Genomic DNA, 23,723 nt, shown 5'->3' on the forward strand with positions numbered 1-23,723 from the left:
TGATCTCTCATGCTTCATTTATATTATTTTGATAGTCTCTTAGAACAACATGGAATTTGCTATGGTTATAAAATTGGTCCTAAAATGGTAGGCATCCAAGTTGGGTATAATAAAAACTATCATAGAAAGTGAATTGGATGCTATGATTAATTTGATACTTGATAATTGTTTTGAGATATTAGAGGTGGTAATATTAAAGTCATGCTAGTTGGGTGATTATGAATTTAAAGAATGCTTGTGTTGAAGTTTGTGATTTCCGTAGCATGCACGTATGGTGTACCACTTTGTGATGAAGTTGGAGCACAATTTTATTTATTAATTGTCTTCCTTATGATTGGCGGTCGGGGACCAGCGATGGTATTTTCCTACCAATCTACCCCCTAGGAGCATGTGTGTAATACTTTGTTTCTGATGACTTGTAGATTTTTGCAATAAGTATACGAGTTCTTTTGACTAATGTTGAGTCCATGGATTATACGCACTCTCACCCTTCCACCATTGCTAGCCTCTCTTGTGCCGCGCAACTTTCGCTGGTGCCACACACCATATACCTTCCTCAAAACAGCCACCATACCTACCTATTATGGCATTTCCATAGCCATTCCAAGATATATTGCCATGCAACTTTCCACCGTTCCGTTTATATGACACGCATCATCATTGTCATATTTCTCTTTGCATGATCATGTAGTTGACATCGTATTTGTGGCAAAGCCACCTTCATAATTTTCATACATGTCGCTCTTGATTCATTGCATATCCCGGTACACCGCCGGAGTCATTCATATAGAGTCATATCTTGTTTTGAGTTGTAATTCTTGAGTTATAAGTAAATAAAAGTGTGATGATCTTCATTATTAGAGCATTGTCCCAGTGAGGAAAGGATGATGGAGACTATTATTCCCCCACAAGTCGGGATGAGACTTCGGACTTTATAAAAAAAATGGGGGGAGAAAGGCCAAAGAAAAAAAAGGAAACTAAAAATAGAAAAAAAGAAAAAAAATGAGAGAAAAAGAGAGAAGGGACAATGCTACTATCATTTTTACCACACTTGTGCTTCAAAGTAGCACCATGATCTTCATGATAGAGAGTCTCCTATGTTGTCACTTTCATATACTAGTGGGAATTTTTAATTATAGAACTTGGCTTGTATATTCCAATGATGGGCTACCTCAAAATGCCCTAGGTCTTCGTGAGCAAGCGAGTTGGATGCACACGCACTTAGTTTCTTTTGTTGAGCTTTCATACATTTATAGCTCTAGTGCATCCGTTGCATGGCAATCCCTACTCACTCACATTGATATCTATTAATGGGCATCTCCATAGCCTGTTGATATGCCTAGTTGATGTGAGACTATCTTCTCCTTTTTTGTCTTCTCCAGAACCACCATTCTATTCCACATATAGTGCTATGTCCATGGCTCACGCTCATGTATTGTGTGACAATTGATGAAGTTTGAGATTACTAAAGTATGAAAAAAAATTCTTGGCTTGTCATCGGGGTTGTGCATGATTAAATACTTTTGTTGAATAAGATAGAGCAACAGCCAAACTATATAATTTTGTAGGGATAACTTTATTTAGCCATGTTATTTTGAGAAGACATGATTGCTTTGATTAGTATGCTTGAAGTATTACTATTTCTTATGTCAATATGAACTTTTATTTTGAATAATTTGGATCTGAACATTCATGCCACAATAAAGAAAATTACATTGAGAATTATGCTAGGTAGCATTCCACATCAAAAATTCTGTTTTTTTCATTTACCTACTCGAGGACGAGCAGGAATTAAGCTTGGGGATGCTTGATACATCTCCAACGTATCTATAATTTTTGATTGTTCCATGCTATTATATTAGCAATTTTGGATATTTATGGGCTTTACTTTACACTTTTATATCATTTTTGGGGCTAACCTACTAACCGGAGGCCCAGCCCGTATTGCTGTGTTTTTGCTATTTCAGTGTTTCGAAGAAAAGGAATATCAAACGGAGTCCAAACGGAATGAAACCTTCGGGAGCGTGATTTTTGGAACAAACGTGATCCAGAGGACTTGGAGTGCAAGTCAAGAAGTTTTCGAGGTGGCCACGAGGGTGGAGGGCGCCCCCCTATCTCGTGGGCCCCTCAGGTGTCCACCGACGTACTCCTTCCTCCTATATATACCTATGTACCCCGAAAACATGAGGGGCGACCATGAAAAGCTATTTCCACCACTGTAACCTTCTGTATCCACGAGATCCCTTCTTGGAGCCTTCACCGGCGCTCCACCGGATGGGGAATCGACCACGGAGGGCTTCTACATCAACACCATAGCCCTTCTGATGAGTTGTGAGTGGTTTACCATAGACCTTCGGGTCCATAGTTATTAGCTAGATGGCTTCTTCTCTCTCTTTGGATCTCAATACCATGTTCTCCTTGATCTTCTTGGAGATCTATTCGATGAAACTGTTTTTGCGGTGTGTTTGTCGAGATCCTATGAATTGTGGGTTTATGATCAAGTTTATCTATGAGAAATATTTGAATCTGCTCTGAATTCTTTTATGTATGATTGAGTTATCTTTGCAAGTCTCTTCGAAGTATCAGTTTGGTTTGGCCTACTAGATTGATCTTTCTTGCAATGGGAGAAGTGCTTAGCTTTGGGTTCAATCTTGCGGTGTGCTTCCCCAGTGATAGCAGGGGCAGCAAGGCACGTATTGTATTGTTGCCATCGAGGATAAAAAGATGGGGTTTATATCATATTGCATGATTTTATCCCTCTACATCATGTCATCTTTCTTAATGTGTTACTCTGTTCTTATGAACTTAATACTCTAGATGCATGCTAGATAGTAGTCGATGTGTGGAGTAATAGTAGTAGATGCACGCAGGAGTCGGTCTACTTGTCACGGACGTGATGCCTATATACATGATCATGCCTAGATAATCTCATAATTATTCGCTTTTCTATCAATTGCTCGAAGTAATTTTTTCACCCATCGTATTACTTATGCTATCTCGAGAGAAGCCACTAGTGAAACCTATGGCCCCCGGGTCTATCTTTTATCATATAAGCTTTCAATCTACTTTTATTTGCATCTTTAATTTTCCAATCTATATTATAAAATACCAAAAATATTTATCCTATCATATTATCTCTATCAAATCTCACTTTCGGTAGTGGCCGTGAAGGGATTGACAACCCCTTTATTGCGTTGGTTGCGAGTTCTTTGTTTGTTTGTGTAGGTGTATGGGACTTGTGAGGAGCCTCCTACTGGATTGATACCTTGGTTCTCAAAAACTGAGGGAAATACTTATGCTACTATTGCTACATCACCCTTTCCTCTTCAAGGAAAACCAACGCAAGCTCAAGACGTAGCAGACGTGCATCCAGTTTTTCCCGTAACCCTCTCTACTTTTTTGCACATGCTATGCGGGTGAAATGATGATACCTTGCCAAGTTTCAACCTTTTCAGAGTTCATTTTGTACTGCTTTTCACTTTCATGTTGATTTAGCTCTGAAAACAAATTAGTAAATGCATCGAAAATAGCAAATTATGTCAGAAAGGGTTGAAAGTTGATGACGTAGATTTAAATTGTGCATCTGAATGCAAAAAAGTCCAGAGTTGTACTAAGTTATTAAAATATTGAATAGCCGGTGTAACAGATGAGATTTTGTCCGAAACCGTGATACTTCCTAAGAGATTGTCCAGTTTCTACACAAAGTGCATCCAGTTTTTACCGTAACCCTCTCTACTTTTTTGCACATGTTATGCGGGTGAAATGATGAAACCTTGCCAAGTTTCAACCTTTTCAGAGTTCATTTTGTACTGCTTTTCACTTTCACTGTGATTTAGCTCTGAAAGCAAATCAGTAAATGCATAAAAAATAGCAAATTATGTTAGGAAGGGTTGAAAGTTGATGACGTGGATTTGTATTGTGCATCTGAACGCAAAGAAGTCAGGAGTTGTACTAAGTTATTAAAATATTGAATAGCCGGTCTAACAGATGAGTTTTTGTCCGAAACCCTGATACTTCCTAAGAGATTGTCCTGTTTGTACACGAAGTGCATCCAGTTTTTGCAGTAGCCCTATCTACTTTTTTGCACATGCTATGCGGGTGAAATGATGATACTTGCCAAGTTTCAACATTTTCAGAGTTCATTTTGTACTGCTTTTTACTTTCATGGTGATTTAGCTCTGGAAACAAATCAGTAAATGCATCGAAAGTAGCAAATTATGTCAGAAAGGTTTGAAAGTTGATGACATGGATTTGAATTGTGCATCTGAACGCAAAAAAAGTCCGGAGTTGTACTAAGTTATTGAAATATTGGATAGCCGGTGTAATAGATGTGTTTTCGTCCGAAAGCCTGATACTTCCTAAGAGATTATCCAGTTTGTACATGACGTGCATCCAGTTTTTGCCGTAACCCTCTCTACTTTTTTGCACATGCTATGCGGGTGAAATGATGATACCTTGCCAAGTTTCAACATTTTCAGAGTTCATTTTGTACTGCTTTTCACTTTCACGGTGATTTAGCTCTGAAAACAAATCAGTAAATGCATCCAAAATAGCAAATTATGTCAGAAAGGGTTGAAAGTTGATGACGTGGATTTGAATTGTGCATCTGAACACAGAAAAAGTCCAGAGCTGTACTAAGTTATTAAAATGTTGAATAGCCGGTGCAACAGATGAGTTTTCGTTCGAAACCCTGATACTTCCTAAGAGATTGTCCAGTTTGTACACGACGTGCATCCAGTTTTTGCCGTAACTCTCTCTACTTTTTTGCACATGCTATGTGGGTGAAATGATGATACCTTTCGAAGTTTCAACCTTTTCAGAGTTCATTTTGTACTGCTTTTCACTTTCACGGTGATTTAGCTCTGAAAACAAATCAGTAAATGCATCGGAAATATCAAATTATATCAGAAAGGGTTGAAAGTTGATGACGTGGATTTGAATTGTGAATCTGAACGCAAACAAGTCCGGAGTTGTACTAAGTTATTAAAATATTGAATAGCCGGTGTAACAGATGAGTTTTTGTCTGAAACTCTGATAGACTTCCTAAGAGATTGTCAAGTTCGAACCGGCTCTTGTGTAAACATGTAAAAATATAAATAAAATACATTGATCAGTACCGCCTTTCAGCCAAAATGCGCTACTGCTATAGAGAAATACATCAAAAATACATTGATCATCAATGATCTTTTTGTGTACAATCTGAATTGTCAACATGAGTCCTCTCCGGTAGAAACCGGAGAAGACTCATATTGCGGACACAAACTCTACACATAGAGCTCAATGAAGACCAAGTGGTTGTGATAGATTGAGAAGTAACATATTTAAGGTGGTAAAAACAATGTTAGCGGAGCGAGGTGGGACTAAAAAATCGATGTGAACTAGGAACCTCTAGTACCGGTTTGTGGCACAAACCGGTACTAAAGGTGCGGGTGGGCCCCCAGCCTGACCACAGCCTGCAACAGCCACTTTAGTACCGGTTCGTGGCACGAAGCGGTACTAAAGGGTTGCCATAAACCGGTACTAATGATCTCCGCTCCCTAGCCGTTTGGACCGACACTAATGATCACATTAGTGCCAGTTTTGTTACAAACCGGGACTAATGTGCTTCACATTAAGTCCTTTTTCTACTAGTGATATGAAACTATAGTATCATAATGATTTAGGAACACAATGTATATTGTTGGAGCAAATCCTGACCATATGCATCATTTTTTGTTGTATGGAAGCAAATCTTCATTTTTATTAGATGGAGGTTCCTAATTCTCCGGAAGGAAATTCTCGTTTCTTAGGATGCAAATACCAAATTCTTTGGAAGCAAAGTCCCAATTTAATCGATGCAAATACCAAATTCCATGACATTGCCAGCTTGTCCCCTACGTCGTTGTTTGCTATTGTCAAGCCTACATTTGTGAGCAATTCTGGTTGTTGTGACTGTAGAAGCAATTTAGATGACCTGTCGAAACTATGAAGTTCTAAATAGATCGAAGCAATCACTCATTACAATGGATGCAATATTTTGTGGATGGTACTTGTTCTAGAACCATTCAAACTGCTTTAATTTTGCATATCAGCAATTTGAAGCACAAATGCAGATATGATAGATCCCCGCCGCTAATGTTTTTTGCGTTTTGGATTTTAATGTGCGGGAGATAAGATTATGAATGATATTCGTTTCCCTATTGGTTTGATTGGCTGATATGGTGGCCCTAATACTGAAATGAATCTGATCATCCACTTGTTTCGATAAAAAGTCGATCTGTTTTTGCTTGCCACTTCATGTTAGTATTTCCCCGGCTTTGTTTTTGGTAGAGTTATTTTCATTTGTTCAATGAATGGTTATTTTCTAGTTCCATATGATGAGATGATTAATGATTAATTTCTCTATTGATTTGATTGGCCAACATGATAGCCTAAATACTGAATAATCTGATCATAATCCCTGGTTCTTTACGAGAAGTAACTGAGTTTGATGCTTTTTTCTAGTTTCTGAATGTTATGAATTCTATTCTGGAGGATTTTCTAAAATCATTCTAATGCAATATAAAAATAAACCGACAATGCTAGAACCTTGAAAGCGGACACATAACAGAATGTGCCAATTAATGGGCCTCGACTAAAATAAATTATTGGGAGGGCTCTCATCTGCTTCCTCTTATGCAACAGTTTGGCATGGGTTGAATTCATAGAAGTTTGACACGACATACTGAATGTATGGGATGTTTGCAGCAACTAATCTTGATGTTTATGAGCAGGTTGGTCCTCGCGTTGCTTGCACACGAAAGTTCTTGTCGTGGGACTTGGTTGTTGTCGTCGTGGCCTCTGGCAACGGTGGAGTGCCGCCTTGTTTATTGTGCCGACGAGATGGAGGGGTTGTAGCCCATTACCTCAAGGTTGTCGTTGCATCTGGTAAGTCCCTGGTCTCCCTTCTCTCTCCATGCGCCTTGAGGATGGTCTGGCCGGGCCATTGGGTGGGGGTCATGTGATCATGCGACATGTGGTATGTTGTTCTCTTGAAACTAAGTGTCTAGATTTTTTTGATTAATTTCTATGTATATTTCAGAGAAACGGAATGGTTGAGTACTTTGGCAAGAAATTATCTAGTTTTGCATTTACTGCCAATAGATGGGTGCAATCTTATGGACCAGCCACCCCAACCCCATGATAGTCCTCTGGTCCAAGATGGCTGAGAGCATGGCCCCTCTCCCAATGAAGGGGCTGCTGACTGGTCTTTTGTCAGGAACGACCAGCCAAGGTAGATACGGCTCCCTAGCTTGTTAGATCATTTTTGATAGCCTTTAGATGGAGGTTTTTTTTAACTTCTAGTCGTTCTTGGTCCACTGGTTTGAGACATGCTACTAGATTGCTCTTTGCCATTATGGAGGATCCCGAAGCTTGTGGTTTTTAGGTTTGTATATAAGGTTTAGCTGTCTTGTCACCCTATCATTGCTACGTCCATTTGGCTTGTGTAACAAATACACTTTGGTCATTTGAAGGTGATCCAGATCGATGAGGCTGCTATAAGAGAGGGTCTACTATTGCGCAAGTCGAAGCATGCTTTCAGTTTGTCTGGGTTGTCCACTCGTTCAGTATCACCAACCATGGTGTATAAGACACCACTCACGTAGTCGACTAGGAGTGTCATGAACATATATTATAGTTAGCCATTTATATTTTTGATGGCAACCTCTCGACGAGGCTGCCCTAAGTTAAAAGGGTTACATTCTTGTGGCCATCTCCTTGTGCATCTCTCTCTTATTCTTCGGCACCATCTTGTGTTTTGTCGTGGATTAGTTTTTCGTGGTTTTGGAAAATGTGTGCAGGGATGGTACCATCGGTGGTGGCGACCTCTAGTATCATGGCGACGTGACAAACTGGGAAATGGAGGCATGATGACGATGGTGTGATGCCTTTGACGACGCTCAAGCGGTGTGGCTGCTGCAACTTGTGCGGTTATCTGAAACCACATCCGCTCTTTATAGTTGCGAGCCCCCGACAATAATGGTAAGACTGCTGACCACGTCTTCTTGCTTTTCCACTATAGCTACATACTCCCTCCGTCCCAAATTACTTGCCGCAGAAATGGTTAAAAATAGATGTATCTAGAACTAACATCTATCTAGATACCTCCATTTCTACGACAAGTAATTCCGTACGGAGGGAGTATGTTCTTTCTTTTTGGTATCTATAAATTGCGATGAAACTGGTGAATCTATCTATCTGTATCTGTGAGTATTCAGCAAGCTATAATCTGAGTTCTTGATGATATATATAAATTTGTAGCTTATGAGTGGCATTTAATCAGCATTCTACACGTGAATGTTTTGCATATATGGATCAGTTTTTTTACAGCAGTTTGAAGCATACATGCAGATCTGATGCATCCCCGCCGCTGATATCCTTTTGCATTTTGGATTTTAATGTGCGACAGATGAGATTATGTATGAGATTACTTTTCCCATTGGTTTGATTAGCTGATATGGTGACCCTAATACTGAACAGAATCTGATCATCCTATTGTTTCCCCAAAAAGCCGATCTGTTTTTGCTTGCCACTTCATGTCAGTAGTTCCCTGGCTTTGTTTTATTTTGTCCAATGAATGGTTATTTTCTGGTTCGGTATGATGAGATGACGAATGATTGATTTCTCTATTGGTTTGATTGGCCAACATGATAGCATAAATACTAAATCAAATCTGATCATCCTCCCTAGTTCTCTATGAGAAGTAACTGACTTTGATAAGCTTTTTTCTAGTTTCCGAATGTTACAGATTCTATTTTGGAAGATGGTGTAAAATCATTCTAATGCAATAAAAAAAACCCCAGCAATGCTAGATCTTTGAAAGTAGACATATAACAGAATATACCAAGTAATGGGCCTTGACTAAAACAAATTATTTCCAGGGCTCTCATCTGCTTACTCTTATGCAGCAGTTTGGCATTGATTGAATTCATGGAAGTTTGACATGACATACTGATTGTATGGGAGGTTTGCAGCAACTAATCTTGATGTTTATGAGCAGGTTGGTGATGGTGTTGCATGCACATGGAAGTTCTCATCATGGGACCTGTTGGTTGTCGTCGTGTTCTCCGGCAACGGTGGTACGCCGCCTTATTTCTTATGCCGACGAGATTTAGGGGCTGTCACCCATTACCTCAGGGTCGGCTCCAACAAGTGCCTCCTTGGCTACCACTACTTGAGGTTCTGGTAAGTCCCTCGTCTGCCTTCTCTCCCAATGCGCCTTGAGGATGGCCGAACCATCAAGGTGTGGCCGGGACATTGAGCCAATGATTTAGGGTGGGGTTTATGTGGTCATGCGACATGTGGTGGTGGTCTTCTGGCTACCACAATCTTGTAAACGTGATGATTTTGCCGTTGAAGTTAGGTGATTGTGCTAATGGGAGGATCCTTCCCTAATATCATGTTTGTAATGCCATTGTATGCGTAGTCATCCGATAAAAAAATACCCTTTCTACCGCAAGACCCTTAAAGCTCATGTGCCACATTTGATATATTTCTATTTGCTGGGTTGCCGGTAGTATTGACGGAAGAAACTTTGTAATCTCCCCCCTCCACCGTGCAAATGAATGATTGAAATCGAAGGAAGGATAGGAGAGCGGATGACTTACACGGGATGATAAGGCTTGAGAATCGCCCCCTTGTCCTTATTGGCGAGCATGAAATTGACGATGTATTCCCTCGCGTATACACGGTGCTCTACACAGACTCCCAAGAAGCCCTCGTGCATGTACGGGTCAGCGACACAGATATGAGATATCTGCTCAACCCCGATGATGTAGTTCCTGTGCAAGGCATAAAGGCGGACAAACGTAAAATCCAGCTTCTTCACGTGAAACATGTCGAATATGTAATCGAATCGGAGGAAGAACTTATCCACGGGGAAGCTGTCGACGTACGACATTTGCCGCGGAATGTTAACCACGTAGAGTGGGTATCCTGGATCTGTCGAGGCTATGAGGCCTTTCTCTACCCGCAGCACATCGTCATGAAGTCTCCTTAGATCGCCGAATCTGGCCTGTAGCGCTGTTGCAGGTAGGATTGGTTGACCCAGGATATGCCATTTATCCGCATCGGGGATATCTATACGGTCCTGAAGCCGAGCCTGCTGAGGCGGCTGGATCATAGAATCAGCTTTTTTGCCTTTCCTCGCTCTCTTCCTAGACTTCTTTACTACCGGAAGGTCGTCCATAATATGTTGAGACGGCAATTCAGGCACCGACTCATGACGCTCAAACCCTGAGGAGGCGCCAGTATAGACATACTATTCAGCGCCACCGTCGTCCTCATCCTCATCCATGGCGACGTCATTAGCAAGTAATGGAGCCTCCTCCTTACCCGTCCGCTATCACCCAACCCGACACCCGACGCTAATTAGGTAGGTGGGGTGTTGATTTTCATACCTTGCTGAGGCTGCGTGCTCGTGGGTGTGCTCCCGACCGCCTCCAGATGAAGCAGCCTCTTTAGCCACAATAGGACCCACCCATTGCAACAATCACCAAGCCGCCGCGGTGTCTCGTCGTCACCCACCAGTAGTGTTGGAGGAGGCAAATTCTCGTGGACCGGTTCGACACTGGCCACGGAAACCTTGAAGACGTTCGGGGGGATCGACGGCTGTGGAACAATGGTTCCTTCGGCTCCATTATCGTCCCCTTCCCCACGTGCACATTCTGGTCGCCGATGGTGTACAATATGGTGCACGGGGTTTCGTCGGCCTGCAAAGAAAAGTCTGCGACGTGAGACATCCGAAAGGCAACGAAAACGGGAGATTATACATTTATATTGAAGGGGGCCGGTGTGACAGATACCGTGAGGGCGTCGAGCTCAGCCAAAGATGAAGCACCGCCGAGCACTTCCGGTGCGGGAGCAGGTGCTCCCAAGAAGTCAGCAAGGGGAAAGTCCTCTGCATTTTTTTTCTGGATTTTGCCTTGTCCAAGTGAAAACGCCCGTCACCAAGGAAGTAGACAAATCTACAACCACCTGTTTTCTGGCAGCTACCGCTGTTGCGACTGTCTGAGATGATTTCTTCTCAACCGCAATCTCAACCTTCCTGTCGATGTTTTCTTCAGTTAACCTTCGTCTTTCCTTTCTCTCCTCCATGGTCTCACGGTAGTACTTCTTCCACGTGGCGCCGTCTCCGACACCGTGCACGCGTCCATACGACGGTCGAGTATCCACCGGTTGTTGTTTCAATATGTTCACCGCCCGGTTGAATGGAGTGTCCCACTTGAGCCTCGCCAATGCCTCAGACGACGAGTCGCTTTCGGCCGCAATCCGGTGCTGCTCTCTCTGCAAAAGGCACAAGGATCGTTCACAAATATAACTAACGTGTGCAGTTGAATTGATTAGAAACTAAAATTACCAGCAGTCTCATGAACTCCGTAATGACCGGTGTTGTCTCGTAAACCTTCTTCACTGGGTCCCAACGGTGCCGGGCCCTCAAGACGTCACGCTCCTGCGGGACGGTGAAATCCGCCAAGGGGTCTGGAATGCCCAGACTCACGGCTTCCGCATCCTCCTTGGCCCATTTGGACCTCTTTCCGCCGTAACCACAGCTTCCGAGGTGGTGGCTCCCAATGTTCCTCTCTTGAAGCCCCTTCTTGTACTTAGACTTGTTTTTGGCAGCTTCGGCCTTGCAAGCCTCCTTGAATATTTGAAACTGGTCTTCCGTGATTGTCGGATTATCCTTTACAATCTCGGAGTAGGGTTCCTTCTTGTCGATGATCCTTGCTTTCACTCGAGTTTTCCAGGCGGCCAACTCGTCGCTAAACTTGGTCATGGCATGTTTGTTTATCTTTTTCATTGCCGGGTCCTCATCTGGATCTTCATAATCTTTCTCATTCCGGCCCGGGAACAAGAATATCTGGTGAAACTTCTTTAGGAGGGAGCTCCTCATATTTTCTATCTTATGTAGTTTCTCATCGTTGATGGTGGTGGTTGTCCGTACGGTGCAGCCTATTTGATTGCCATAGCACGAGCGCGCTTCCTCGGGCGCCTTTGGCTCAAAAATGCCGTCGTACACCTCCGTGACCACGAGCCTAGTAGTCCTGAGTTTGTTAGGAAGTCGTTGCCTCTTTGCTTTCGGTTCTACACCAGCTCCGCTCCCCGAGGCAGCACGGTCTCAGTCTCAGCGCCGGTCCCGATGCCGGTCTGAGTCTCAGCAACGGTCTCAGTCTCAGCATCGGTCTGCGTGTCAGTCTCAGTCCCCGATGCCACCGATGGGCCCAACAACAACATCGGTTGATCGTCGGTAAGCCTAAAAAATTTGTTTGCCACCCGGTAGACGTCGACGCAATCACCAGAACCCTGTCCTTCATCGTTGCTAGCCATGTTTCCTATGATTAAATCTGGTCCATTAATTCTAGACCTAATAAAATGAATAATGACATAAAAAGGCCTATTGTTTTGCAGGAATGTTGACTCCTTCCTGGTGCGGCAAATCCCGGGCACTCGATATGTTCTAGTTTGTAGCACAAGTCATGCCGAAATTCACGGAAAATTTCGGCATGACCATTGCTAAAAAGTGGAAAAATGGAGAACCTGAAATTTGCTGGAACAGAAATGAATCAACATTTCGGCAAAACATAGGCCACTCAACATCACTCCCTAGAAACAACAAAGCCACTTGGGCACAATCGAACCACTTCAATGAAAAGATATAACATGACCACTTCAATGAAAAGATATAACCAACAATAAAAGTCTAGGAAGGGATCATCTTTAAAATAAAATTTGCCTAATTTCTTTTCCTTCAAAAATAGTGGTCTTTTCAAAAATCAAAAACCTTTGCAAAATGACCTCACTAAACACTTCTCTGCCTAGGACAAAACCCAAATTATGTTGATCTAGCTATTCCTCTCTCTCACACAAACACACGTTATTATCTCTAACCCTTCTCAGCCTAGGACAGAACCCAATTAAATTGCAAAGGAACTCCTTTTCTCTAACCCTTCTGACCTAATGCTCTAAAATAAAATTTTCCTCTAACCTAGCCAACATACTTAACCTAGCTTGTTAATCCAAGGAACCTAATTAACCTACCTATTTAACCTAGTTAGTTAATCTAGTTTACCTAGATAATTAACCTAATTAAAATAGTTAACCTGACTAGTTCTCTATCAAAGCCCTAACTAAATTTTTGCACTATCCTAGATAATTAACCTAATTAAACTAGTTAACCTAACTACTTCTCTGTCAAAGCCCTAACTAGTTAACCTAGATAATTAACCTAATTAAACTAGCTAACCTATGCATGAGAGAGAGGAGGGGTGGGGCTTACAGAGGATGGCTCCGGTGGTGGCGAGGGAGGCAGTGGTGGCGAGGAAGGCAGGGGCGTCTCCGGTGACAGCGAGGGAGGCAGTTGTGGCGAGGGAGGATCCGGTGGCGTTGACGGTGGCTTCGGTGGCGTTGATGAGGCCGCGCGGCTCCGTGGCGTTGGGGGCGGCTCCGGTGGCGTCGACGGCGCACGGCTCTGGTGGCGTCAACGTCGGCAAGAGACGGCGGCGAAGTGGGGCGACGGTGAATCGGGGAGACGGCGGCGGGGTGGGTCGAGGGATTTGGGGGAGAAGTGGTGGCCGGGGGGAAACGGTTTTTTGGTTAAGTCAAACTTAGCGGTAGCGCGTTTGGTAAAACACGCTATAGCTAAGATAGCTATAGCGGTTTTTACAAAATGCACTGCTGCTATAGTTATGTAATTTTCTTCCATTTTTTAATTTCCTTTTCTGTTTCTATAGCGGGGGTCTAGGACACGCGCTGCAGCTACGTTAGCTATAGCGCCTCTTACAAATACACGCTACTACTATGCTTTCCTCCATTTTTCTGCTTTTTCATTTATTTTGCTTTACATTTTATTATTTCCTTTCTCCTTTTTCTATTTCTTTCATTTTCATTTACTTTTCTATTTGTTTTTCATCTTATTTTATTTCCATTAGTAGTAGCACTCTTCGTAGGAAGCGTGCTACTGCTTATGCCCTAGCGGTAGCGCGCTTCTTCCAAGCCCGCTACTGCTAGCGTAGCCTATCATTCTACCAACGGGAATATTAGTAGTAGCGCCTTTGCCGATACACGTGCTACTGCTAAGATTGTATCTGTAGTGCGGTTTTTTCTGAATCGTTATGGCTATCTAGCACTAGCGCCCTTTTTTGACCCGTGATGTTGCTAAATTTCCGCGTATAAGGTTTTCCCTAGTAGTGATGAGAGCTCTATCTGCCAATTCCTGGTAGTTGATGAAGGTTGCTACCATCAACTGCATGCTCAGCTCATCATTCAGTCCTTCCAGAAACTTCTCCTGCTTAGCTGCATCTGTAGCAACGTCATCTGGGGCATAACATGCTAGCTTACTAAAGTCGTCCACATACTGGCCTACAGTACGTCCTCCTTGGCGTAAGTTGCGAGACTCACGCTTCTTCATGGCCATAGCTCCTATTGATGATGGGCAGTATGGAAAGGGATTCAGTCTAAAGAAATGGGTTAAGTGATCCACAGGTGGTGGTGGTGGTGGGTTGTTGTTGTTGTTGTTCCCCTGATTCTGATTCTGGACTAGTAACTACATCAATGCATTCTGCTGCTGGATCAACTGAGTGAGCTCCGGTGGGAAAGCAAATCCATTGTCATGTCTCGGAGGCATCTGAGGGTTTAGAAAAAGATGAGAATACAGAATAGAATGAGGTCTAGAGAGAAAACACTAGCCATATGCACATGAGACAAAGGCAAACAAAATCACTTCATTCAATTCAAACAAGGGCATACAATCGATCTAACTATCGTTACAAAGTGCTCGGACTATACTATATTCATGGGGGAATACTACTACTGTTATGGTGGTTGACTAGAAAAACTGTTCCGTTGAAGACTCCATTATATCTACTCCAGCTTCATCAACATAGTCATCATCGCTATCGTCTGGGTCCGAGTCGCTGTCATCGATGATGATGTAGTTCTCTGGACAAGTGCAATCACAATCTTCACCTCCAGTCGCGGGGAATCCTATGAATACCTTCAGCTCCTTCTTCAGATCATCGTTCTTCTCTACGAGTGTTGCTATTTCCTCCTCATATCCATCGCGTTTAGACTTTAGTTCTTCCTCCAGTTCCATTATCTTGGTCATAGTCTTCTTCAGATCTATCATATCGGCGCACATCTGGTTCTCCTGGCGACGTATGTGCTAGTTTAACTCCTGGATGAAAGCTGCAATTGATCTATCCTTCCTGGTACTGATCATCTCCCATTTCTCATCTCGGCGCCTACAAATCTGGTAAATAGTATCCTTGAGATCCTTTTGGTAAACTTCTCCAATGCATCCCATGGTGATGTGGGCTGCCATGCTCTTTCCTAGACTGCAGGTTGGTGCATCAAAGGAAAACTCTATGGGCTCAGTGATGGGCATAAACGTCCTTCCTGGAACTTGAACTTGAATCATCCAATGCTCCTCTTCGGGTAAAGTGGCGATGTAGGTCCCGGTGAAGCTTGGTACTCTGATGTTCAGGTATCTAGTGACTTCCTTCAAGTGGCGTCCAAAGGGTGTATCTATATCCGGTTGCGTGAACTTGTTCCTTGCATCCGCCATCCTAAAAGAGTAGAAAAGGTGAGGAGTCATAAATGAGAAGAGAGAGTAGTGATCTAGGGCTTTTATCTTAGTGGTCGTGTCCTACAGTCACCCTGGCTCTGATACCATCTTGTAGCGACCAGACCTCAAACAGTCTGATCTCTATGCATTAGTGTCATCCCTGGATCAGTAATGCTGACACGCACAATACTCCAAGGATTTATAATAGAGTAGCAATAACACACTTATTACATCGAATGTCCCAAAAGAGAACTTATTATAATAAATATGGCTTAAGGCCATCTAATAACGATAATAGCGGAAGGCTTGGAAGATAAGTGAGTCCATCAACTCCAACAACATCACTGAGTATAGAACCACGACCTAAAAGGCACCTTACTCATCGTCTGAAAAGTCTGCAACATGAATGTTGCAGCCGAAAACGGGTCAGCACATGGAATATGCTTGCAATGTAACACATAGAGAGTAATGAACAGAAATATGCTATACTACATGCATATATGGCTGGTGGAAAGCTCTATGGTTACAGTTTTGCATAAAGCCAATTTTTCCCTACTACAAAGGAATAAATTTTATTTAACTATCATGGTGGTTGTTAAACATTGAGAAGATAGACATCCTCTCAATCCCAATTAAGCATCATCATTAAACCCAACAAAATTAAATTAAAGTAACATGATGAGATTCACATGATAATCCGAGTACTAGATACTTAAAACGTCCATAACTGGGGACACGGCTAACCATGATTAGTTTATACACTCTGTAGAGGTTTCCGCACTTTTCCCCACAAGACTCGATCTCCTCCGTTGGATTTCTCGCACTACATGGTGTTTGAGAAACGGATGACCGTGACAATCTTTCAGAAGCGTTTGCACCTTACGATCGGGTAGACAGTACCAACCTACATCCCCTACATCTGCTAGTCTACCACTGTAAGAGGTCACACAACTTAATCAACTATGCTAGAGCCCATAGTACCTTGTGGCTACACACGGAAGTTTCTAGCATGAATAATCTCATGATCCCTTTGAGCCTGGGTGGCGGTCCATAAAGAAAAACAGGCAAATGCTGGAATACCCAGGTGCCTCAATCCACCCAGATGTGTGTTAAAGTTGCCACCTTAAATAAACCATTAAATAAAAATCTCACATCTGTCATGGATACACTCACCCAATCCACATCTACTAGCATAGCATGGCAATAAGCAACGTAGAAGTAACTCCCAAGGGTGTGATAATAAAACATGTAATAGGCACTACCTCATCTACTTCCCAAAACCCACATATTAAATTAGATCCTAATCATGCAATGTTTGAGGATTAATCTAATGCAATAAAACTGGGTAGTAAATAGGTATGATCAAAGTGTTACTTGCCTTGCTGATGATCCGTGAAACCTAGAGATTCGAAGTAGCAATCGGCGCACTCCGGATACTCTATCGCAAACAAACAAGCAAACGAGCATACAATAAGTACTCATCTAATGCACAGGTAAAGCTCAAATAAGAAAATTAACTAGAAAGTTCAACTTAAGAACTCCGGTTTGCAAAAAGAATCAAAACAAACGAAGCAACGAAAATCAAACGGCGAAAGTAAAGAGCTTCGTTTACTAATCTGGATCTAAGTCAAATTTTACAGTAGCAAAAACTTGTTTGAGTTGGTTAAACGGAAAGATGGTTTCGAGACGAAACTCTAGGCGCTTGAATCGCCTGATTCCGATAAACGAGCGAAAAGGTAAATTAAAAGGAAAATCGGATCAGAAATCACGATCTGGAATAATCGCGGAAAATCCGAGAAAAAGAAAAAAACGACGAACAGTTTAACGAACGGACGTTCGTTAAATGAAACTAAATGGCGAACTCATCCGTTAAAATGGACGAATGAGCGAACGCTCGCAAAATAAATGAACCGGGAAAAACTAAAAAAAACCAATCTAAAAAAATAAAACCTGGGATTTTCTAAAAAAACCGGACCGATTTTATTAGGAAACCGGGACGGCGGCGGCGGTGGCTACCTCGTCGGAAACCTGCGGGATCCGGCGGGTCTTGGTGGAGCGGCGGGGCTCCAGCGGCGGCGATGGGCGGCGGCGGCGGCGGCTGCTGCTGCTGGTGTCGGTGGTGGGGCGGGACGGGTGGCGGGGTGGGGAGGGGCGGCGACAGTATTTGAAGAGAGGGGGCCTCGACCGGCTTGGGGAAGGGGCGATGGCGGGATCGGCTCGGGGTCGGACTCCCCGAGTCCGGCGGCGACACGACGGGGCTGGCGGTGGCGCTGGCTCGGCTGGGCCTCGGCCCAGTCGGGCGCTGGAAGTTTTTTTTAAAACAATTCCGCCGAACAAAAAATAAATCCTAATAAATAAAAATCTAAAAATGCCAAAACAAATTTTCACCGTCTAAATAAAATATTTAGAACGAGATGAACATTTTCTTGGCCCTAAAATGCAGTTTTGAAAAACGTGCAATTTTCCTAAATTCAAATAAAATAGCGAAAAACTCCGAAATAAAACTTATTTGATTTTTTATTAAATCCTCAATATTTCTTTATTTTGGGAAATTCATTTTATTCCCTCTCTCATATTTTTATAATAGAAATAATTGAAGATAAATTAAATAAAATCAAATGATCCTATTTTCAAAATTTGAGAAAACTCAAATATGAAAATAACGAAATCCCCAATTCTCTCCGAGGGTCCTTGAGTTGCGTAGAATTTCTAGGATCAAGCCAAAAGCAATAAAATATGATATGCAATGATGATCTAGTGTATAACATTCCAAATTGAAAATTTGGGATGTTACACTACAGAAGCTTAGTTTTTGTAGTTTGATACTCCCTCCATCCGGAAATACTTGTCATTGAAATAGATGTATCTAGATGTATTTTAGTTCTAGATACTTTCATTTTCATCCATTTTGATGACAAGTAATTTCGAACGGAGGGAGTATATTTTTAGAACTGCTCTGTACGTAATGAGCACAAGACATCATCTATGTGTGAATTCTCCTCCATCGACTAGTAAGTAGCTTGTACATACAGTTGAACTCGACTCTATTTTTGTCCTAAAACAAAGTTCGATTGCTGTGTCCTGAAACTATATCGACGTTGTATCTTGTTTTCCTTCTTCATTGACAGAGATACTTGTATCTGTCAGTGTACCTGATACGTCTCCAACGTATCTACTTTTTCTCACGCTTTTTCTCTTGTTTTGTACTCTAATTTGCATGATTTGAATGAAACTAACCCCAGACTGACGCTATTTTTAGCAGAACTACATGGTGTTGTTTTTGTGCAGAAATAAAAGTTCTCAGAATGGAACGAAACTTTGCGAGGATTTTTTATATCAATAATAAGAATTCTTGGAGCCAAGACCTATAGGAGAGGGGAACCTGGGTGGGCACAACCCACCAGGGCGCGCCCGCCAGTCCTGGCGTGCCCAGGTCGGTTATACCCACCCGGTGGCCCCGCAGACGATCGCCTGATACTATAAAATCACATATTTTCAGAAAAAAATCAAGGAGAAAGAATTATCACGGTCCACGAGATGGAGCCGCCGCCAAGCCCTGTTCTTCCTCGGGAGGGCAGATCTGGAGTCCGTTTGGGGCTCCGGAGAGGGGATCTTCGTTCTTTGTCATCACCAACCCATATCCATCACCAATTTCATGATGCTCCACACCGGGAGTTAGTATTTCCTTCATAGGCTCGCTGGTCGGTAAGGATTTGGATGAGATTCATCATGTAATCGAGTTAGTTTTGTTAGGGCCTGATCCCTAGTATCCACTATGTTCCTTGATTGATGTTGCTATTACTTTGCTATGCTTAATGCTTGTCACTTTGGGCTCGGGTTCCATGAACTTAGATCTGAACCGTTTATGAATTCATTATTATATCCATGTTTTAGATCCAATCTTGCAAGTTATAGTCACCTACTACGGTTATGATCCGACAACCCCGGAGTGACAACAACTGGGCCCACTCTTGGTGATGATCGTAGTTTGAGGACTTCATGTATTCACTATGTGTTAATGCTTTGTTCCGGTTCTCTATTAAAATGAGGCCTTAATATCCCGTAGTTTCCAATATGGACCCCGCTGCCACCGGAGGGTAGGACAAAAGATGCCATACAAGTTCTTTTAATAAAGCACGTATGACTATTTACGGAATACATGCCTACATTATATCGATGAACTGGAGCTAGTGCCGTATCGCCCTAGGTTATAACTGTCACATGATGAATATCATCCAACAAGTCACCGATCCAATGCCTATGAATTTATCGTATATTGTTCTTGCTAAGTTATTACTATTGCTACTGCTATTGTTACTACTACAATATCACTACTGTCACTGTTACTGTTACCGTTAATACTGCTGCTATCATCAAAACTATCATACTACTATGCCACTAATCACTTTGCTGCAGATAATTAATCTCCAGGTGTGGTTGACTTGACAACTCAGCTGCTAATACCTTCAAATATTCTTTGGCTCCCCTTGTGTTGAATCTATAAATTTGGGTTCAATACTCTACCCTCTAAAACTATTGCGATCCCCTATACTTGTGGGTTATAAAGACCTTTTTCTGACGCCGTTCCCGGGGAGCATAGCTATATTTGTTGAGTCACTTGGGATTATTATGATATTATCACTACGAAAAATATGAACGATGCTAAGACTAAGATATTTCCCTCAAAGACAAGGGGAGGTAACGAACTGCCATCCAGTTCTGCTTTAGATTCAACTTCTGTTATGAGTAAACTTAAAACACCATCACCATATGCTATTAATTATGATATGTCGCAAGTTATTGATGATGCTACTTATACTATAAATGAAGCTTATGATGATGCTAGTACCATGCTCGATAATGATGATGTGCCACTTGGTGAATTTCTTGATGAACAAATTGCTAGAGTAATACAACATGATGTTGAATCTGATGATGAACTTCAAACTGAAACTACTGAAACACCTCCTAGAACTAGTCCTTCTAGATATGAATTACCAAAGGTACCAGAAGGCTATGTTATGAGTGAAGAGGCAACTAGAGATATTTTTGCTTGTAAGGATAGAGATGATCTAGAGAAATTATTACACAAGTATAAAGAAAAATCTCGGAATGCTAGAATGAATGTGATCCTAAGTTTGGTACTTCACCTATTGTTATTGTTGATAAGGACTATGAATTCTCTGTCGACCCAGAATTAATTACTTTGGTTGAATCTGATCCTTTCCATGGTTATGAAACTGAAACTATTGTGGCACATCTTACTAAGTTGAATGATATGGCCACCCTTTTTACTCATGATGAGAAAACTCGATACTGCTTTATTCTCAAATTATTTCCTTTCTCATTAAAGGGTGATGCTAAAGCTTGGTACAATACTCTTCCTCCTGGTTGTTTGCGTAGTCCCCAGTATATGATTTACTACTTCTCTGAGAAATATTTTCCTGCTCATAAGAAACAAGCTGCCTTACAGGAAATATTTAACTTTGTTCAAACTAAAGAAGAGAGTCTCCCACAAGCTTGGGGGAGGCTTTGCTAGTTACTTAATGCTTTGCCTGATCATCCTCTTAATAAAAATGAAATACTTGATATCTTCTATAATGGACTAACCGATTCTTCTAGCGACTTCCTAGATAGTTGTGCTGGTTGTGTTTTCAGGGAACGGACTATTGCTCAAGCTGAAGAATTATTATAACATATTGAAAAATTATGATGATTGGACTCTTCCTGAACCACTTCCTAAACCCACTCCGAAGAAGAGGGGTATATTATATCTCAGTCCTGAAGATACACAAGAGGGAAAGAAATCTATAAAGGAAAAAGGTATTAAAGCTGAGGATGTTAAAAATTTGGGAAACACTTCCCTACAGTCGTCTGAGGAGAGGCACTCATCAGACCAGTTAGAAGCCGTTGGTTAGTATTTTATCTCACGGCTGAGAGATGTACTCAAATCATGCGCCAGATACTAATCTCCTGATTTTCTGGCCCACCCCGGTAATCTCTCCCTGATTAGTTGCCTGAAATAACTCTCCACATATCTCCTGCCAGCCCCATTGCTGAGCTCGCCATGCCCTGCGCTGCCCCTGCTCTCTCTCTCTCTATCTATCTATCTCTCTCTCTCTTTCCCAGGCATGAATTCTTGGCTATCCCATCTATTGCCTCCATTCCATCTCGTTGGTGCGTCATCTTGTCCGTAGTCGGTGCGGGGACTGACCGACCACCTGCTTAGGAACGAGCTTGTAAACTTCCACGCCGCTGAGAACTCCACCAAGATCGTCTGCACCACCTTGCTAGAGGGCCATCTAGTTTCGGAACGAGGCCAGCAAGGATAGGCTCTCACGACATACATGAGGGTGACTTATCATGCGATGTTGTATCTCATCAAGTCAGCATCACATGCGCAAGTAGGTGACGAGGGTGAAGCATATGTGAGTCTCGAATGACGCATTAGATTGAATCTGGTTTGCATGTATCCTTCATTCATCATGAATGAATGGAGGATTATAGTATGTATTGTTCTTTTCTCCATCAGGATATTTTCATTTCAAAAGTTCTTCTCCATCTTTCTTGGATTTCTTCATCGAACTATGTTAACACCGTTGCATAAATATGTCTCGGATTGCAGGAAGCACAGAAGAAGGTAGTAATATGTAGCACGTCTTTCCATAGGCCACGGGGCGAGAGACAAGGTCTTGGCACTTTTCCGTGCAGTTCGTGTCACTGCGGTAGATGGTGCAGTGCTTAAATATCACCATGAAAGCAAATTGTCCGCTTAACTGAGACAAATGTTTCACCATCGTGAAAACATATCCCATGCAGTCTATTTTTTTTATGATTTTGATGTAAACAAATATATGCTTGTATGGAAGCAGTTCTCTGATATACACTAGTGCAGAACCGGGCAATAGCACCGGTTCGTATGAGCTATTAGTTCTTTTTTAGTCCCCACCCTTTAGTACCGGTTCGTCACGAACCGCCACTAAAGTGCCACCATGTTGCACGAGGCAGGGCCGGGTGTGGGGAGACCTATAGTACCGGTTGGTAACACCAACCGGTACTAAATGTTCGGGTGGTTTTGTTTTTTTATTTTTCCTTTAGTTTTGTGTTTTCAATTTAATTTAGAGATTGTTTTTACATTATAATGAGTTGTTAAATCATTAGGTGAAAGTAGCCGCAGATTAGTTTCAACTGGATGCACGAATGGATCCTAGCTAAGTGATCAAAGTATATATGCCATATCCATATATATTACTTGATCACCTATATTATGTGAGCAAGTAATTAATATGGATATGGCATATATATACTTGATCACTTAGCTAGCTAGGATCCATCTAGTTGAAACTAATCTGCGGTTTCTTTCATAAATGATATAATAACTCATCATCATCATATTAATATAAAAACTATTGCATCATATATATCATCACCAACAAGTTATAACGGTATACTAGCTAGCTAAAAATCATTATAGTCGTCATTACCACTATTTAATCATCATAGTGATTACCACTCTCTAATCATCACCAATACCAGCTTAAAGAAGAAACATTCACTTTGTACCAGAAGGAAAGATATCATCGAGTTCAACATGATCACTCTTTGAGATGAAGTTCAGGATGAAGAACACGGACATGAGGGGAAAAGTACTAAGAGCATGCTAATCACTCCTGCTTCTCTCTCTAAGGTAAGATGGCATAGATCATGTGTAGCTGTTCTGATTCATCATATTGGAGCATGCAGATGAACCTCTCTCCTAATCGTGGGTTGCGCTTCTGCTTGTTGACTCCTAGTACTTCTCTGCGATCATTCACAATTTTTCTCCAGTCTTTCAGTATTAAGCATTCCTCGGTTCTATAAATCTTGAATGCACTTGTGTGCAATGTAGTATGTCTTGGCCGTAAGCTAACAATTGACATGCGACCGGTAGTCGAGATCCACTGAGGCAGAACTATCATCGGGAGTCCCTGTTGAAGAGAACATCATATAGTATCATTCTTAGCAACATGAAGTTTAGCTTAATAAATAATGTATGCAAAATATGCACTGAGGAGAAATAGTAAAAACCTTACCATATTTCCTAAATACATGTGACCATAGTTCAATACGAACACTATTGTTCACACATTTTGAGTACTAAGAT

General features: G+C 41.9%; 4 non-coding genes across 4 annotated transcripts; all 4 read left to right on the plus strand.

The window, feature by feature from the left end:
- Nucleotides 1-6,147: 6,147 nt before the first annotated feature.
- Nucleotides 6,148-6,233, plus strand: LOC123163433 (small nucleolar RNA Z102/R77). Its single transcript, XR_006481887.1, has one exon. It is a non-coding gene; the product is annotated as a small nucleolar RNA Z102/R77 (small nucleolar RNA).
- A 118-nt stretch (nucleotides 6,234-6,351) lies between these two features.
- On the plus strand, nucleotides 6,352-6,436 carry LOC123163437 (small nucleolar RNA Z102/R77). Its single transcript, XR_006481892.1, has one exon. It is a non-coding gene; the product is annotated as a small nucleolar RNA Z102/R77 (small nucleolar RNA).
- A 1,990-nt stretch (nucleotides 6,437-8,426) lies between these two features.
- LOC123163441 (small nucleolar RNA Z102/R77) lies at nucleotides 8,427-8,512 on the plus strand. Its single transcript, XR_006481895.1, has one exon. It is a non-coding gene; the product is annotated as a small nucleolar RNA Z102/R77 (small nucleolar RNA).
- Nucleotides 8,513-8,618: 106 nt separating this feature from the next.
- LOC123163434 (small nucleolar RNA Z102/R77) lies at nucleotides 8,619-8,702 on the plus strand. The gene has a single exon (XR_006481889.1). It is a non-coding gene; the product is annotated as a small nucleolar RNA Z102/R77 (small nucleolar RNA).
- The last annotated feature ends 15,021 nt before the right edge of the window (nucleotides 8,703-23,723 follow it).

The sequence above is a fragment of the Triticum aestivum genome, chromosome 7B, assembly GCF_018294505.1.
Source record: "Triticum aestivum cultivar Chinese Spring chromosome 7B, IWGSC CS RefSeq v2.1, whole genome shotgun sequence".
Lineage (NCBI taxonomy): Eukaryota > Viridiplantae > Streptophyta > Magnoliopsida > Poales > Poaceae > Triticum > Triticum aestivum.